This window comes from Cnephaeus nilssonii (genome assembly GCF_951640355.1).
Source record: "Cnephaeus nilssonii genome assembly, chromosome: 14".
NCBI classification, from domain to species: Eukaryota; Metazoa; Chordata; class Mammalia; order Chiroptera; family Vespertilionidae; genus Cnephaeus; species Cnephaeus nilssonii.
Window position 1 is genome coordinate 37,292,034 of NC_137085.1, and position 15,841 is coordinate 37,307,874.

Consider the following 15,841-nt stretch of genomic DNA (forward strand, 5'->3'; position numbering starts at 1 on the left):
GATGTTTCTCTCTCCCCCTTTTCCTTTCCTCTCTCTCTTAAAAAAAATCAGTAAAAATATATTTTTTAAAATGAAATTGACCAAGATGGCCTTAATATTCCCCCTCAGCTTGACTTAACATTAGACAAGATTTTTCCCAACTCTAGGTCTCTTACTTTCTTTTCTTGGAGCACCTTCTTTAGAAAATTTGTAATTGTAAAGCCTTTCCCTGCCCCTTGAAGTGTACATAAATCTTTTTTAAATGTTCTTGTCAGTGCCCCAGCCGGTGTGGCTCAGTTCGTTGGGCGTCCTCCTATGCACCAAAGGATCGCCAGTTGGATTCCCAGTCAGGGCACATGCCTAGGTTGCAAGCTCTATCCCTGGTAGGGGGCATGCAGGAGACAGACAATCAATGTTACATTCTCACATGATGTTTCTCTCTCTCTCCCCCTCTCCCTTCCTCTCTAAAAAACATTAATAAAAAATTTAAAAACACACACACACACGTTTTGTCAGTTTTATGACCAGGACCATGTTTCTCAAAGACTTGGGAACCATCTATTGAAATGCAATCAAAGGAGAACTTATCCATACCACCCAGTCTCTGTGGGAGCATGACCTCGGTGGGCACCTTGCTCCAAGTTGTAAAATCACCTCTTATCATAATGATATGAGAAGTTGAATATTACTTTGGGTAAAACCAAATAGCAGGCATGGATGACCCATATCTCTCCTTCACACCCCAGCCCTTAAAAATCCTACCACCCCCTGCTTCAGCAGAGTAGAGCTCAAATGAGTTCTGGCTTCTCTACCCTATTGCAATAGCCTTGAATAAAACCTTCTTCGCCTGTTTAGCTTTGTCCAGTATAATTTTTTCTTTGACAGAATATTCTCCCTTCTTGGACGCCCATTCCTCTTCAGCTATGTCCCTGTTCTCTGTTCCCTCTGAGAACAAAATTCCTTCCAAGACTTGTCTGTGCTCACTGTCCCTCTTCCTCTCTGCTCCACTCTGACTTCTGCTTCCACCCCTCCACCAGAACTTCCCTATTAACTCCATTAATGACCTCTTGTTATGACTTTGTTAAATTAACGTTTGTTAGGTGGAATCTGACCTCAAAGACAAAGACTAAAACTGCTGTATCAGTTTCCAGTCACAGACAACCAGACTAACACAGGCCGATGTAATTAAGACATCAAATAGTCACATAATAGAAAATCTGGGAGCAGACAGCCCAGTTTGGATGATAGGCTGCCACTATCAGGGCTTCAACTAATTTCTCTGATTTTTGGTGTGTGTTCTTAAACTCAGGGATGCATATTGGCTGCTATTGCCCCATTCCCTAAGATCAAGAGATCTCTGCCCAGCCTGAATGAAATTGGGGGCTCTTAGCAGAAAAGAAGTGAGATAATGGCAGGTTGCTTGGGCAACAAACGATTGGCCATGGCTGCCAGTGGTTTTGAGCGATGGCTTTAAGGCCGTCATGCCCTCAGTCCCAACAGTTCCTGATGATACATGGGATGCATATCACCTGCCAACCTTGACTGACTGGCAGTGGCAGCCTGGAAGTGCTGTGCCTGGAAATGAAACATTTGTAGGATCCCAGGAAAGATGGTCTGGACTTTTTAGCAATAGCTGTGAAGCACATGGCCCAGGGGAGTAGCGAGCAGCAGGAGTGCCTGCATTGCAAATCGTTTCCTCCTCGCTGGACTGTCCACAGCCTGTGACAGGCGCAGGAAGTGCCCCCTACATTGATGGCAATTTCTATTTTCCCCCCAACAAGACTAGTCCCAACCCCACTGTGCCTGCTTCAGCTTCCTCTGTGTCTGAATGTCATCTGTTCATATTAAGGAGGAAAGGCTCAGCCCAGGAGGGGGCATAGGCAGGTGGAATCCCACATTCCTTCTAATATCTGATGGAAGCGTGAGCAAAATGAGCCTTATGATGTCCTCCCCAGGTTCTAAATATGATGGGCTATACTATAAGTGCAACCCTTGAATAAGAACTTGAGATAAATTGATTAGGAAACTTTATATCTGAAAAATTGTCTCAACCAAGTATTTCTGAACTATTTTTACTATCTATTTTTACAAACCATTTTTCAAAGGCACCCCTAGCAATAAATCTAGTGTATTTGTTTCCAAACTTGAACATTTTTATGCAAACTTTTCATCTTCCTGGGCTAGATGAGTCCAAGAAAAACATTTCATTTATTAGAAGGGCTGCATTGCAAAGCCTTGCCCCATGAGAGCACAAGCTCTATGGGAGCAAGAATGTTTGCCTGGTTTGTTCATTCTGTGTCCCTAGCACCTAGCCAAGTGTCTCCACGTCAAAAGCATTCAGTAAATATTTGTTGAATTGATGTCATAGGATAACCATCCTTCTTAGTGCTGTGTGACATGTCCTGCTTCACTTTCCCCTTGGGGATTAAGATATTGATGGAGGATCCGCCAAGATCAATGGCATGCCCTAGATGAGAAATAGGGATGTGCAGGAGGGAAGCATGTGAGTCAGAGCTATCTATTCAGCCTTAAGTGGAAACTCAAGAGACACGCACCAAGGGAGCTGGCGGTAGGCCCAAAGTAACAGCTCTCCCTAGGAGGAGCTATGTCATGCTAGGAAGTCACTTAACATTAATAATAATAGCAAACACTTATATAAGTGCCATGCCCTATTCCAAGTGCTCTATTCGATTACTCTACTTAATCCTTATAGCAAAAAGCTATTACTATTACTGCCATGTCCCTTTAACAGATGAGACTACTAAGGCACCAAGTTAAATCAGCTGCCCAATTGCTCAAGGTCACACACACACACACACACACACACACACACACACACACACTTAGAATCAGAACCAGAATTTTAACCTGGTAATCTTGCTTAAGTATCTGTGTTCATAACATCTCCACTGTGGGGACACTTTGGACTCTTCCAGGACCCCAATTTGCTCATTAAGTAGGGCTGTGAGATCAAGAGGAATGATGGGTCAGTAGCCCTCAAACGTTCTCAGCTGCATGACTGTTTGGGGGACGGGGCTCGGAGTAGGGGTATGGGGGGATGGGGATTGGGGGTTGGATCTTCTTGGCTAGCCAAATTCATAGAAACAAAGTAGAATGGTGGTTAGCAAGAGCTGGGGGGAGGGGGAAAGGAAATTTGTTGTTTAAAGGGTATAGAGTTTCAATTTTACAAGGTGAAAAAGTGAAAAGTGAATACACTTAATACTACTAAACACTTAAGTAGTTAAGATGGTAACTTTTATGTTACATGGTTTTTACCACATTTTTTAAAAAATGGTAAAAAATCTTACTTGGCCCAGCCAGTGTGGCTCAATGGTTGAGTGTCAACCTATGAACCTGGAGGTCACTGTTCAATTCCCGGTCAGGACACATGCCCGGGTTGTGGCTGGATCCCCAGTAGGGGCATGTAGGAGACAGCCTTTCAATGATTCTCTTTCATCATTGATGTTTCTGTCTCTCTCTCTCCCTTCCTCTCTGAAATCAATAAAAATATTTTTTTAATTAAAAAAACCTCTTACGCCGAGACCGGTTTGGCTCAGTGGATAAAGCGTCGGCCTGCGGACTGAAAGGTCCCGGGTTCGATTCCGGTCAAGGGCATGTACCTTGGTTGCGGGCACATCCCCAGTGGGGGTTGTGCAGGAGGCAGCTGATCGATGTTTCTCTATCATCGATGTTTCTAACTCTCTGTCCCTCTCTCCTCTCTGTGAAAAATCAATAAAATATATTTAAAAAATAATAAAAATAAAAAAACCTCTTACATGGCAGCAAAGTAAAATGGACTCTGATTCAGTGGGAGCAGGGGTGTATGATACCAGTCTCCTGGCTTCTTTTCCCAGATCCTCCCACCAGAGCAGCCCCCAAGGAGATGTCATCAAAGCACCGGTTTAAAACCACTAGACATGACAACTTCTAAACTCTCCTTAAGACGATTCCACGGAACTCAGCTCAAGTCATACTCTCAAAAGTCTCAATCTTAAAAATCCCTGTAGCCCCTCAACATGCAACCAGTCCATTCATGCTCGCCACCATGGTACTTGAGATCTTCCATGACGTGGCCCCAGTCTAAATGTCCAAGTTTACAAAGTATCACCATGTTTTTCCACCCAACCCCACTCCACCCACTTGCCCGCCCTCCACTCCAGCCACATGGGACGCCAATCTTTTTCTCATCAAATCAGCCACTGGCACACTTTCTTGTCATGGTGTCCCATTTCCTGCTGCTTTTTCTTGGCAAATCATATCTCCCTGGACTCTCCCATTCCCCTGTACAAGAGTTCATCATAATAGTCTTTTGAGCCTTTCTGTGTGTTGTCTTGTTCATCCTTATTTATGAAACAAAGGCTGTGTGTACAACCAGCCCAGCTCAGAAGCCTGTTTCCATGGATGAGATGCGACCTCTACTCCACTATCACGCCCAGCTCCCCGACCCTCTGTCTGTTCTGAGGGTTCAGCAAGTACCCAATACTCCCAGGTGGAAGAATGGATGGGGAGGAGTTCAGAGAGACTGGGAAGCAGGAGAGCAAAGACAATAGCCCATCCTTATCCCCCGACCTTGGTTCTGAGCCCAAGGAACAGGGAGGCAGTGAATGCTGGGAAGGTAGCCTCTGCCATGACCAGCTTGTAGCAATGAGGGTCAAGAGAACTCCAAGATGAAACAAGTGGGGACATTGGCACATGTTTTTTCATTTGGAAAAAAATATCCTAACTGCCCTGGCCGGTTTGGCTCAGTGGATAGAGTGTCAGCCTGCGGATTCAAGGGTCCCGGGTTCGATTCCGGCTGGGGGCATGTACCTTGGTTTCGGGCACATCCCCACCAGTGCGGGGGTGTGCGGGAGGCAGCTGATTGATATTTCTCTCTCATCGATGTTTCTTTCTCTCCCTCTCCCTTCCTCTCTGTAAAAAATCAATAAAATATATTTTTAAAAAATATATCCTAACTAAAGAACAGAACAGTTATCTTTGACTACGAAGCTCTCTTTGCATCTTCCTTGGGTCCTAAAATGACCTATTACTGCCATCACCTGTACATTCACCAGCCCCCACATTTTATTCTGACCTGTTTCACATGGAGCTGACTGAAAGGAGGCACAGAACAGGAAAAGAAGGCATTTGAAAGGGAAATCCACGCTTAGCTTAGATGTGTACCGACCCCTCAGCCCACCACAGGAAATTATTTGGCTCCTCAAACAGAGTAACCCATTCCTCTTTGTTTGGGAACGTGGTGATTATACTCATGAGAGGAAGTAAATAAGATAAAGGTCATCACCCAGGCTGGATTTTTCATTTGGTGAGCAGAATGAAAATCATTTGAACATATCCCTGTGGAAAAAATAATCAATTTTTCATAGACTTGTTATAGGTTTCATGAAATATATTGCACACATATTCTAAAAGTAAGAACATGGCTTTTTAATGATACTTAAAATATATGGTATGGCAAGATTTAAAATGTGTTTCTGAGGCCTGAAATGTGGTACCGCCTGTTAAAATATAGATGATTTGGATAAGTCTGTCTTCCTAGGATAAATGTGAGATCCAGCTCATCTTATTAGAAAGCTAATATAAAGGAAGTTGGTATTCAGGCAGTTAAGTAATTGATATAAATCCTCCCAAGATATTAGATCCCTTGAACTTTCCTACCAGTGAGCAGTTTGTCCACTGGCCTGTGTGCATGAGAGAACTGCTCTTAACCCAGAGGTCAGGAAAACATTGTTCACGTAGAAAAAGTCAACACACAGCGGCACAAGAGGAAGCAGAGCTGAATCCAATAGAAGTATGAATACCAGGCCCCCTCCTCAACCCTCTCCTCCCCACCGCTCCTGCAGGGCCTGCGCCCCCCACTCTACTCCCCCATGGACATGCTGGATCTGGGTCTGGATCCCACTGCCTCGGCCACCGCTCCGCCTGCTGTTTTTACAAGGACCAGAGGCAGATGAGGGCATTGAGCTGCGGGAGGGCCCTGATGGGGAGGAGCAGAGGGTGGTGGCTATCGCCATGTCCAGCATTGGGCAACCACACATCCAGTACCGGTTCCGGACAGAGAATATTGGAGGACAGGTGTCATAACTCGTCTCAGAGGTGACTGATGGGCAGTTGGATGGCCAGGGCGACACAGCAGATGCTGTCAGCGTCATGTCTGCAGCTGCCTTTGCTGGTGGGGGAGGGAGGGGGGGAGGAGGCGGGCAGCAGGCTTGGACCCAGGTGGGTGTGGATGGGGCTGCCCAGCAGCTAAGGCTGCCCATGGGGAGGCACGATCTGCCTATTTCCCAGCGTCCAGTGTGGGAGAGACCACGGCTGTGATGGCACAGACCACAGACCAAAGCTTGCAGGCCAGAGGCCATTTCTGTGTAGTGATGACGCCCCAGGACGCGCTTCAGACAGGAAGGCAAAGGACGATTGCAACCTGGACACAGCCCTGCTCCCCAAAAATCGATGGAACTAGAACACCCCAGATGAGAGGAGAGCTCAACACAATGAAACGGAGCGGAGGGACAAGATCAACAACTGGATCATCCAACTTTCAAAAACCATTCCAGATTGTAACGCAGACGACAGCAAGGCAGGAGCGAGTACAGGAGGGATCCCGTCGAAGGCCTGCGACTGCACCCGGGGAACTGCACCAGATGGACAGGGCATGCAGGAGACTCCCAGGAGGCCGAGCGGCTGCAGGTGGACAGTGAGCTCCTGAGGCCACAGATTGAGGAGCTGAAAAGTGAGAACACGTTGTGCTTGGCACCCAGCTGCAGCAGCACAGCCTGGAGGTGAGAGCAACCGGCAGTGACGCCCACCCATCCTGTCTGCGGCGGGGCCCTCCTCAGAGGGACAGATGCCCCTCCCCCAGCTGCGTGTGGTAAAGAACGGGGCTCCGGCCCAGGATCCCAGCTGGGGAGCACCCTCTCGCAGGCTCGGTCTGCCTTGCTGGTCCAGTTCCCAGTGTGTCTCCTTCCGCCACATCGTTGGGAGCATTTCTAACAGATGGAGCTGCAGAGCGTGATGACACCGGTCCTCCAGGAGGAAGAGGAAGTGCCATCGAGGGAGGTCCACCTGGAGCAACAGGAAGCACCGGCCTCTGACAGGGCACCCAGAACTCGGTCCAAAATCGGCCGCCGCCCCAGACGGGAGAGGGTGTATGCGGACGATTTCCTTCTATTACCCAGACCGGCCAGACCCGCTACGTCCCTGACCGTGGAGGATGCTATGGAGCTGCTGAACGACGTCTGGACTCGGAATGAGATGAAGGTAGCCGTGGTGCACACGACGCAGACCATCGTGGTCACCAGCGTTATGATGTTTATTGGAGCTGTGGTCGCCGGCCCGCGGGGACTGGCCGTTGGGGGCGCCGTCGGGGGACTCCTCATAGCCTGGATGTCGGGGGGGGGGGGGGGGGCGGATTTAAGTCTGTCCCTCAGATGCTCAAGGAGCTGACGCCCACCGAGAAGGAGAACCTACGCAGCCAGGTCTCAGACATTATCAGGGACCTGAAGGGGAGGACATCAAGGAACTGACTAAGCAGGTCATGGCCAACAAAGCCGTGCAGGAGAAGCTGCTGGAGCTGACCATGGGCTTCGTCACCAAGAAGCTGGAGACCCTTTTACGGGTTAGGTTCAGTGAATAGAGCGTCAGCCTGCGCACTCAAGGGTCCCGGGTTCGATTCCGGTCAAGGGCATGTACCTTGGTTGGGGGCACATCCCCAGTGGGGAGTGCGCAGGAGGCACCTGATCAATGTTTCTAACTCTCTATCCCTCTCTGTAAAAAAAAAAAAAAAAAAAAAAAATCAATAAAATAGAATTTTTAAAAAAAAAGGAATGAGGAGAAGAAATGCATTTCTGTGGATAAGCACCCACCACTCTCCTCTCCCTTCCCCATCTGTCGGTGTCCCTTTTCCCGGCTCCCACTAAGCCCCAGCACTTCTAGTGGTCTGGCCTAGAGGCAAAAGGGAAGAGGACAGAGGCCCTGCCCTATCCCATGGCCTCCTTGGTCTCTAGAGGTACTGACATGATGCTTAGGGGCAGGAGGGGGCCGTTGGGGGGCCATCCTTGAGACTGCACCTAAGAAGGGAGGCCATGTTCCACCCCACCTCTTGTTTCTGGATTCCTGCTCCCCTTTGGGTGTTTGGGTGTTTTCATTTTCTTTATGGAAAAAATGGACCAAAAAAAATAAATAGAGAGAGGTATTTAACTGCAATAAACTGGCCTCATGTGGCCCCAACTTGGGGAAAAAAGTGAACATCAGTCATCCAGAAAGTGTTTCCCAGGCAGTGCACCAAGTTCCAGAATGTGGGGAGATGTGATCCTGGTGCTCTGAGGTTTTAATCCCAGATCCAGACAGATTAGCTTTGCTTTGATGAGCAACTGATTTTCCACACTGGTGGGCATACTTTTCACAGGACTAGATCTCCATTCCAAGTGGAAGACTATGCCCTATACCCGAGTTTAGGCCTTGAACATGGGTCTTCAGGGCATTGGTGAGAAGGGAGAGGACAACTTGGTCAGCACAACTGGGGAAACAGGCATCTTCAAAGCCAGGTGGTGAGTCCTGAGAGTCCTGTCCATAGAGCATGGGCTGCCCATTTGTCACAGCTCACAGCTCCAGAAAAACTAGGTGTTTTCTCCACTCTGTCGCATAGGGATGTGCCTGACATGTATCCGACATTGCATGTGTGTGTTTTTAAATCTACTTGAAACAGATCCAATATATGAAGATCCAAGTGTGAAAAAAAACAAAACAAAATACTTGCCTTTAATTTTTTCCATCCTGCTGCAAATTCCTAAAACATTATTACACTAGTGTCTCCCATCAAGGATCTGTGAAGACATTAAGCATCACTGATGTCAGAATTCAGTCTACCTGAGCAGATGAAGTGAGACCACACCAAATGTATGATAACCAAGTGTAAAAGCTTCGGGATTTTACAAAAGGGAAGGTCACTCCAGGCCCAAGTTGGCTAAAAGGACTTCGAGTAGCGAGTGTTGAGTGGAGTGTTGAAAGAAGTTAGGATTTAGATCACTGAAAGGGCAGAGGTGGCATTGCAAAAAGGTAAAAGCACAGAAGCCAAGATGTAGAAGCAGAAACAGGCCTACCGTTTGCTGATAGCAATGACAGCACCTGCCCTGGCCAGAACTGAGGGAAACAGGGCTCTGTAATACAGTGGGCCCTTATTATGGGAAAAGAGAAGTAAATTTGTTACAATGGGGAGTCATTTTAGGGTCTTGAGTAGGAGTGACAGGATGTTCCTTAGGTATGGTGAGAACTCACCCCAGGATTCCTTTAAAGAACACTGCTCCCCTTTGACACTGAGCTTATGATTTCACCTGCACTCACATTTTCAATATCACATCTCAGTGGTCCCCAACTTATGGACCACAGAGTTATGGCAGAGGTCCCTGAAGTCAGATAAGCACTGCCTAGAGAATGACTTGCTCCTGCTCTATTGCCAATATTTTCTTCTAATATATGTAGATTATGTGAGACATAAAGTGCAAATTCACTCAAAAGCAACAGTAACCTGAGTTGCCCCAGGCAACCAGTCTATAGCTACACATGGAGTCACTTTAACAATAACCCAAATGTCACTGGCTCCAATGTCCCCGCTGTTCATGCAGGACTTTAGCCTCCATAACATATACCCTTCATGCATTTCTAGCTACCAAGGGTTTTATTTGTACCTGTGTCTGAGAACTAGTCCGATCTCTCCAGCCGGCCACAGGGTGGCGCTCTGCCTGCACAGCTCCCTCTCCTGCTCCTTCACGCACCCCATGCCTGGGACCCCAGCCAAGCCAAAGCTGCAGGATGGTTTGTATGGAGTAATAGGGGAAAATGCCTCGTTCCTCTTTTCAGCTATCATTCCCTAAACGGTCATATTTGTGCCCCACACAATATTTTACTGAGGGCTTTTTAGAAAAACAGCTCTTCCACTTTTTACTTATTGCCCTAAACCATAAATGAAACCTGTTTTCTTATGTAAAACCAACGAAGTGTTGGTCAGGAAGAAAAATACCAGGGACAGATCCCATTCTGTATTCACAATCATCCCTCCCATAATCTGCTGTCACAATGCACATCCTCTGTGGCCGAGCAATTTAAACTTCTACGTGTGCAAGGAAGCAAAAGTGTAGGAGGATTTTCAATGCAGATTATTTGCAAGAGTAAAAAAGGAAGAACAACATAAACATCTGGTACAGAAAGGGTTAAGTTAACTATGGCACACTCGTGGTAGAATATAGGCAGCTGTTAAAAAACAGTGAGATTAGCTTAGAAGTATTGCTGCAGAAAGTCTCTGTGATTATTTTAAGTATTAAGTGAAACAAACCAATCAGAGGACATTAGGTATAGTGTACCCCCATTTCAAAATGCGAGGTGGTGGCAAACGAGAAATGTGCATATGGATACTATACCTCGGAGGAATACTAACCCTATGGAAGTATTGACAAAACCCCAAATACCATTCCTAAATGGAGGTGGTTTTTTACCACTCAGACCCTGTATGGAACTGATCTGGGAGACAGTAAGAGATGAGTGGTAGAGTCCTCCATTGGCCAAATTGTCTTCAGGAGACAAGATGAAGGCAGAAGTAGTGGATGGAGAAAGTCAGCCTCCCAGGAAGTGGGGAAAAAAAGAGGTACCTAAAGTTTTTAGAAAGAGAGGCAATGGAGATCCTGGAGCAGTGGCTGAAGACTTGGACCATGGGAGAAAAAGCTGGGTGAAGTAGGTTCAAAATACAGTATTGGGGACTAGCTACTAGTTAGTGTCAGAGATGAAAGAAAATTAGTAAAATGTATATGAAAACCTTCCTCCTGTCAAAGTCTGGGGCTCACCACAGGACCCAGAGTCAAGTCCCTGCCCACCCACATGTACCTCAAAATTGCGTGAGACCCAGACCCGGCTCCCCCGCCCCATTGGGCTAGATCCAGACCCAGCCAGTCCCACCCTTGTCAAGCCCTGCTAGGCAGGGGGCATAGCCTCAGGTCCCCTAGCCTGGCGCCAGGACGGGAGGGGGTAGCCTAAGGTCCCCCAGCCCAGACCAGGGCAGGGGGGGCATGCCTTGAGGTCCTTTGTCAAGCCCCACCAGGCGGGGGACATGGCCTGAGATCCCCTGTCAAGCCCCGCTGGGTGGGGGGCATGGCCTGAGGTCCCCCATCAAGCCCTGCTAGGCGGGGGCGCAGCCTCAGGTCCCCCAGCCCAGCACCAGGAGAGGGGCACAGCCTCAGGTCCCCCGTCAAGGCCCGCTGGGCGGGGGCGCAGCCCGAGTTCCCCCGACCCAGCACTGGGGGTGCACCTTGAGGTCCCCCGTCAAGCCCTGCTGGGTGGGGGGCATGGCCTGAGGTCCCTTGTCAAGCACTGCCAGGTGGGGGCGGGGGAGGGTGTAGCCTCAGGTCCCTGCTAATTGCTAGTTAAGGCTCCTTATGAGAACTTGGCCTCAGCTGTGGGGCCATCTTTGTGATGGAGTGATGGTCAATTAGCATATTGCCTCTTTATTAGATAGGATTTACAACCTCGTGGCTGAACAATCTGGTCCTGGAGGCACCTGCTCCTTACAATTCCCAGTCCCTATTGCCTGTAATCTGGTCCCTGGGTGCCCAGAGGCACCTACCTTCTGCGACACCCCTCCCCCCCAGCCCGCATGATTTGTAACCTGTAATGATTATTATACTGTGCCTATTTTCCCATGCCTGTAATTCCTACTTTCCCATGTAATCTTTGTCCTTCTACCCCAGGGGTCCTCAAACTTTTTAAACAGGGGGCCAGTTCACTGTCCCTCAGACCGTTGGAGGGCCAGACTATAGTTTAAAAAAAACTATCAACAAATTCCTATGCACACTGCACATATGTTATTTTGAAGTAAAAAAACACCCACATGTGGCCCGTGGGCCATAGTTTGAGGACACCTGTTCTACCCAATATAAGCAGCTGGCTTAGGGGAAGAGGCAGAGCAGATTTTTGTGGATGACCTGCTGCTCTCTCATACGGCCGGCGGCAGTATTGGAATAAACGCTCATATAATGATCCAACCCTGTCTCTGCCTAATTGACTCAAGCAGTGACAGGCAGCCTGGACTCATTGGTTGTCCGGTTTCAAAACCACAGTCGGCAGAAACTCGCAGAAAGATCAAGGCAACCTCTAGTCTATATGGCTGCCGCGTTAGCATCAGCCTTTCATGAGGCCCTACAGGAAGGTCTCTGGCTGCTGACTGGCAGCAGGTGTGAGCCACAGAAACTCGGGGAGTTTGGGGGAGGAGGGGCATCTGCTCAGGAGGTATCAGCCCCGGAGTCTCTCAGGGTGGGACAATCCTAGCAGGAACACATGCATGGTGGCTTTTCCCCTGAGATCAGCAGGAAGGAGTAAGAGCACCAGGAGTCACTGGCCTGGAGTCAGCCTGGTGGCCTCGCGACCTGGAAGTTTGCTTTGGGAGTTGGTTCAGACAGATCTTGAACTACCCCGATTATCCAGCTGCGTTTTAGAGTATTGCGAGATCCCAACAACACCTTTAAAAAAAAAAAATGAACAATATATCCTGCCCTCTCCTCTGTGGTTTTATTTTTGTCAGATCTCAACTGGTACTTTCTTTTAAAACTGAAGTTAAAATATTAAGAAATTGGCAAAACACACTCTTTTGCCAGTTGGGTATTGCTTGTCTTTTTGTTCACAAAACCTAAATCATAGTTGGCAAAATTCATCCTGCTCTTGTTTACCTGTTCCTCTAAGAATATGGATATGGATCCATTTCCCCCACTCCCTGGCTCTTAGGAATTCTGTTTAGCTAAGTCTTTGCCTCCCTCTTCTGTTGAAAAGAAGAATAACATACAACAAACTAATTCTATTTGAAAAAACGTTGGAGGAAAACACACCTCTAGGATGTTCACATAAGCTATGTAAAATGGCTTTTGTTGTTGTTGTTGTTAATCCTCACCCAAGGAACTTACCTTTCCATTGATTTTTAGAGAGAGTGGAAGAGAGAGGAAAAGAGAGAAAAACTTTGAAGTGAGAGAAACACATCGATTGGTTGCCCCCCTCATGAGCCTGAACAGGGCCGGGCCTGGGAGGAGCCTACAACCAGGGTATGTTCCCTTGACCGGAATCAAACCCAGGACCCTTCAGTCCTCAGGCCAATGCTCTACTCACTGAGTCAAACCAGCTTTTAAAAGGGTCCAGACCTGGACAGCGTGGCTCAGTGATTGAGCGTTGACCTATGAATCCTGAGGTCACATATGCCTGGGTGGAGGGTTCAATTCCCCAATGGGGGACATGCAGGAGGCAGCCAGTCAATGATTCTCTCTCATCATTGATGTTTCTGTCTCTCTCTCCCTCTCCCTCTCTGAAATAAAAATATATATATTTTTAAAGGGTACGGTATTACAGCATTAAAACGTTAGAATTAATATTTCCCAGATAAAGTAAACTTTAAATCGGATAAGATAAAATCAGGATAAATTGCACTCACTCACCTGAGTAGGTGAGCATAATCAATGGGGTGATTCTTTGGTCACTAGACTAAAAGATTCAATATTGATTCCTTCCCCCCTTTCAGTAAAATATAAAACTCCCTGTAAGCTGAAGTATTGTTGGAGTCCTGTATCTTACAAGGATGTACGTGGCAAAGGCATAGCAATTTATTTTAAAACTTTCTGTTAACAGCTGTAGAGATGGCTACATTTGCACAATCTCATCAGGCAAGAAATAGGAAGAAAGAAAAAAAGAGTACCAGAGTTCTCAATCATAAAATTAAATGTTCCTTTGCAAACTCCGTAATATCCTAAAATAATCAGTTATGAACTTTTATTCAGTGATGTGCAGGAAATTTTGAGTTTCTAAAAGGCCTTACTGCCCCAAACATAGTGGGAGATTGCTTTAAGGGAGTTTTCCTTTCTGAGGAAGTCTATGCACTGTGGACTATTGTCATAAAGCCCCGCTGGGCCAGGCTTATTTATGAGCTGTTTCCCCAGTGGGGTCATCTGGTGTTTATACAGTGCCGCTCATCTTAATAAGGGTGACTGCTATGGAGCATTGCATGAGGCACTCAACAAACATACATGCCCTGACAACGAGTTAGCATAATCCTCACGTCTTAAATGGGGAAACTACAGGTTAAAAGTAACTTACCTGAAATGGCAAGGTTTGGTAAGAAGCAAAGCAGGAAGCGTCCTAGAGCGTGGAACCTCAAAGTCTGTGCTCTTGAAGGCACCACCCACCGCCTCTTTTAAAACGCTCTCCCCTAATTGGCAGGAAGGCATACAGGAGAGCAGTAGTTCCCGGGAATGAGAATCACCTGGGGAGCTTGTTCACTGGGCCTCCCCAACCCCTACCCTGGAGGCTCTGACTCAGTGGGCCCAGAAATTGGCTTGTTAACAAGTGCTCCAGGTGATTCCTATCATCAGAGAACTATGGGAATGATCTTAGACCAGGGGTCAGCAAAGGAAAGGGCCAGAGAGTATTTCTGGTTTCGTGGGCCGAAAGGTCTCTGTACAACTTCTCAGCACAAAACCAGCCAGCGGTGCCCTAGCTGGTTTGGTTCAGTGGGTAGAGCACCGGCTTGCAGACTGAAGGGTCCTGGGTTTGATTCCGGTCAAGGGCACATGCCCCCGTTACGGGCTCGATCCCCAGCGTGGGGCGTGCAGGAGGCAGCCAATCAACGATTCTCTCTCATCATTGATGTTTCTATCTCTCTTTCCCTCTCCCTTCCTCTCTGAAATCAATAAAAATATATTTGGGGGGGAAAAAGCAGCCAGCGGCAATTCAGAAATGAATGGGCCTGGCTGTGGTCCAACACTTTACTTACAGAGAAGAGGTGGCTGGCTCTGGTTTGCTGGCTCCTCTCTTAGACCATTCATAATACCATGAAAAAAAAAGAGACACTAATGCTGCTACTTGTCACCTTATTAAGGCCATGACTCAATCATGAAATTGGTCTGATGAAAATCTTCCCAGTACCATGAAGCAGCGCCCTCATCAAGGAATAAAGTGAAGGTTGTGTCTTCCCTCCCTCTTCGGGGAGCAGCACTTTCAGATGCAGGTTTGGGACCTTCCCGGTCTGCGCTACTCATGACGCAGGGAGGACACGAGGAGGTCAAGCACAGGCAGATGAGAGAAGTTTTCGCCTCAGCTTGTTGGTGAATGCGCCGGGCGGAATTCTAAGGCGGCCTCCAAGATTTCCATCCTCGGGCGAATACACACCTCGTTCCCATTATCCAATCACACATTAATTTAAGTCCTACTCTGCAGGGATTTTGCAGATGTAATTTAAGTCCCAAATCAGTCGCCCTTAAGAGAGGGAAACCCTCCTGACAGGCCTGATCAAATCAATTGAGCTCTTTAAACCGGAGTGTGGAAGTCAGAGACAGGAATCGAAAGCAAAATGAGAGGAGGAATCCATCTAGGGAGACTCTCCATCGCTGGCTTTGGCGATGGAGGGGCCATGTGGCAAGAAAAGTGGGTGTCCTCTAGTCGCTGGGAGCTCCCAGCAAGAAAAGGGTCCTCAGTCCTCCAACCATAAAGAAGCAAGTTCTTCCAGCAACTGAGTTTAGAAGACCCTGAGCCCCAGAGGAGCACCCGCTGTGGCTGATACCTTGACATCAGCTGGTAGAACCCCAGCAGAGCAGAGAGTCTAGCCACATTGTGCCTGGACTTCCAACCTCAGAAACTGAGATAATAAAGTTATGTATGGCAAACCTCTCTGTTTGTGCTAATTTGATACACAGCAATTAAAAAAAAAAAGCCTAATACAGAGAGGCCCAGGGGTTTGATTTCTGAATGACTGCTGAGGATTTTTAAGTCCAACAGTCTCTGGGTTTAAATATAGATGAGCGTGTCCCCTTAGAGCATGTCAAACTCAAAGGCTAACACGGGCCAA